At 52.2% G+C, this 4041-nt stretch overlaps 1 pseudogene across 1 annotated transcript in view; it reads right to left on the bottom strand.

Moving 5' to 3' along the window:
- Positions 1-3146, bottom strand: part of LOC308163901 (ankyrin repeat and sterile alpha motif domain-containing protein 1B-like) — a 165687-nt pseudogene extending 162541 nt beyond the window's left edge. Inside the window, exon 1 of the transcript in view lies at positions 3016-3146. The product of the transcript in view is annotated as an ankyrin repeat and sterile alpha motif domain-containing protein 1B-like (transcript). The remainder of the gene's footprint in view (positions 1-3015) is intronic.
- Positions 3147-4041: the final 895 nt, after the last annotated feature.

Below are 4041 nucleotides of genomic sequence, written 5' to 3' on the forward strand. Positions count from 1 at the left end.
TACTGGACAGAAACCAGGGGTCTGACGGCGGCAACACACACACACACACACACACACACACACACACACACACACACACACACACTGTTCTCATGGTCACCCTTAAGTTCTCTCTTCCCCCCTCCACCGTCGCATCCACTATACACGCACATCCAGACACCCAGAGAGAGGCAGGGAGGAGAGGGACAGATCCAACTAATCACCTCATCTCAACTAACTAACCACCCAGCTCAACTAACCACCCAGCTCTGTCTCATCTCAACTAACCACCCAGCTCTGTCTCAACTAACTAACCACCCAGCTCTGCCTCCTCATCTAAACTAACCACCCAGCTCTGCCTCATCTCAACTAACTAACCACCCAGCTCTGCCTCATCTCAACTAACTAACCACCCAGCTCTGTTCATCTCAACTAACCACCCAGCTCTGTCTCATCTCAACTAACCGCCCAGCTCTGTCTCAACTAACTAACCACTTAGCTCTGTCTCAACTAACTAACCACTTAGCTCTGCCTCCTCATCTAAACTAACCACCCAGCTCTGTCTCATCTGACCTAACTAACCACCCAGCTCTGCCTCATCTAAACTAACCACCCAGCTCTGCCTCATCTAAACTAACTAACCACCCAGCTCTGTTCATCTCAACTAACCACCCAGCTCTGCCTCCTCATCTAAACTAACCACCCAGCTCTGCCTCCTCATCTAAACTAACCACCCAGCTCTGTCTCAACTAACTAACCACCCAGCTCTGTTCATCTCAACTAACCACCCAGCTCAACTAACCACCCAGCTCTGCCTCCTCATCTAAACTAACCACCCAGCTCTGCCTCCTCATCTAAACTAACCACCCAGCTCTGTCTCATCTCAACTAACCACCCAGCTCTGCCTCATCTAAACTAACCACCCAGCTCTGCCTCCTCATCTCAACTAACTAACCACCCAGCTCTGCCTCCTCATCTCAACTGACTAACCACCCAGCTCTGCCTCCTCATCTCAACTAACCAACCGTATCACCACCATCTGGACTTCAAAAGACTGGGAATTCAAATTCTTAATTCATTCATCATCAAATTAACAAAGGTGCAGTGGGACCGGAAATATGCAACCCTCATCTATTCACTGTTGGGAGATTTCCAAACAAAACTCTGTCCTGCTGCACAATCTGTGCTGAGTGTTACTGTTTCCAGGTAGAGATGAATTTCATGCTACGTTGCAACGTTTCTAATGACCATCTAACTGTAGGCCTGGTTCCTGATGAATGATTACACTGGAGGAGAACACACCAGGAGAACACCACCAGGTAGAACACCACCAGGTAGAACACCACCAGGAGAACACCACCAGGTAGAACACCACCAGGTAGAACACCACCAGGTAGAACACCACCAGGGAGAACACCACCAGGTAGAACACCACCAGGTAGAACACCACCAGGAGAACACCACCAGGTAGAACACCACCAGGTAGAACACCACCAGGGAGAACACCACCAGGAGAACACCACCAGGGAGAACACCACCAGGGAGAACACCACCAGGAGAACACCACCAGGTAGAACACCACCAGGTAGAACACCACCAGGGAGAACACCACCAGGTAGAACACCCCAGGTAGAACACCACCAGGAGAACACCACCAGTAGAACACCACCAGGTAGAACACCACCAGGGAGAACACCACCAGGAGAACACCACCAGGAGAACACCACCAGGTAGAACACCACCAGGGAGAACACCACCAGGAGAACACCACCAGGTAGAACACCACCAGGAGAACACCACCAGGTAGAACACCACCAGGTAGAACACCCCAGGTAGAACACCACCAGGTAGAACACCACCAGGTAGAACACCCCAGGTAGAACACCACCAGGTAGAACACCACCAGGAGAACACCACCAGGTAGAACACCACCAGGAGAACACCACCAGGAGAACACCACCAGGAGAACAACACCAGGAGAACACCACCAGGTAGAACACCACCAGGTAGAACACCCCAGGTAGAACACCACCAGGAGAACACCACCAGGGAGAACACAAGCATCGTCTGACCAGGCCAGTGTGACGGTGCTCAACAATGTGACAGCTGTCACAGCAGACAGGGTCCTGCGTCTAGCAGGGAGACAGAGCAGGGAGACAGGTACTTCTAGCAGGGAGACAGAGCAGGGAGACAGGTACTTCTAGCAGGGAGACAGAGCAGGGAGACAGGTACTTCTAGCAGGGAGACAGAGCAGGGAGACAGGTACTTCTAGCAGGGAGACAGGGGCCTGTGTTTAGCAGGGAGACAGGTACTTCTAGCAGGGAGACAGAGCAGGGAGACAGAGCAGGGAGACAGGTACTTCTAGCAGGGAGACAGACACTTCTAGCAGGGAGACAGAGCAGGGAGACAGAGCAGGGAGACAGGTACTTCTAGCAGGGAGACAGACACTTCTAGCAGGGAGACAGAGCAGGGAGACAGACACTTCTAGCAGGGAGACAGGTACTTCTAGCAGGGAGACGGAGCAGGGAGAGACAGACAGTTCCAGCAGAGAGACAGATACTTCTAGCAGGGAGACAGGGACCTGTGTCTAGCTCCCTCGGCCGGGCACTCAGAAATTCTAAGTTGGAATAAAGTGACATTCGCTTCCATGTCACGCTTTCAGATTCAGATTCAGATTCAGATAACGTTTATTGCCATTATACTTGACACATGTAGGAATTTGCTTTGGCATTTACAGAAGGTGCACTTATGCTTTTTTCACATATACATGAACAAAACAAGTACAAATGCAAAGACAGGCAAAAACAGGACAACACAGGACAGACAGTGCATGAATAGTGCTGTATATAAAGTGCAGTGCAGAGTTTCGGCTTGGCGTTAAACAGCCGCCGATGTCCTTCTGCTTTAGCGCACCGAACCAGCCCGGCGCCTGGCCCTGCGGTAGAGAGGACGTGTGCGTCTACAGAGAGACAGCAGACAGACGGGCCTATAACAGAGGGGATAGAATAGAAAGTGCCTGTTTCTATCGCAGCTCACCTCAGTAGGTTAGGCAGCGGTATAGACCCGGAGGCTGTCCCCAATAGTCCCTTTTTCCCACTCAATAATTTCTCCACCAACACGACGTTCCCCGTGCGGGCGGCGTCCAGTAGCTCCTGCTCCTTCCCCATCCCGGCTGATCCCAAGTTCAGATCCCGGTGGTAAAAAGGCTCTCTAATCCCAAACCGGGTCCTTTAGAACCACAATGACGGTACCGGGGGTCCCCCCGCCTTCACTGTCTGGTGTGAATAAACCATCTGACGGTGTGTGTGTTTTTAGTGCCGGGTGCAGACAGTAGCGGCGTTGAGGAACGGCGGCAGCTCTCCGGTGTTTCTGCAGGCTTGGAGACCCGGTAGTCTGCTACTCCCGCACCGGAGCGGTGACGGCCGGGGAACCGTGAAAAACACCTCGATAAAGACCGACGAGGGGGATCGGTCCTGCTCCGATGATATGGAGAGAGAGAAAACACTTCTTTTTTTTTCTCTCTCTCTCTCTCTCTCTCTTACAAGCGCTCCGCGTTCCGTTCTGTCTCGTCGACAAGAGCGGTCTTGTCGGCTATGTCCGATCGTTGTTGCCTACCCCTACCGAGAGGCACAGTGTACAAGTCTCCTCTCTCTCTCTCTCTCTCTCTCTCTCTCTCTCTCTCTCTCTCTGAGAGACAGCCCCGTACGGTCTGGGGTGTGGAGGGATGGAGGTTACAGTACACACAGCCACCCCACTGGAGGCGGACGCCTTTGTTACTGGAGATCATAGGACAATCCTGCACTCTGTGTCTATTAGCCTTTATTGGGCTTTATCATTTAGCGCACGACTGGATAGTGATTAGTCTCATTGTGTATGAGTGTGTGTGTGTGTGTGTGTGTGTGTGTGTGTGTGTGTGTGTGTGTGTGTGTGTGTGGTGCGAAGTACAGTCTATTAAAACAAGCAGCCGGAGGGACGTGCGCTCTGCCCATTGACAGGCTCGGAAAGTGACACACCCCCCCTGTTAGCCCCGCCCCCTCCGTGGTTGTCAAAGGTCTTTATTGT

The sequence above is a fragment of the Nansenia antarctica genome (assembly GCF_963989245.1).
Source record: "Nansenia antarctica genome assembly, chromosome: 8".
Lineage (NCBI taxonomy): Eukaryota > Metazoa > Chordata > Actinopteri > Argentiniformes > Microstomatidae > Nansenia > Nansenia antarctica.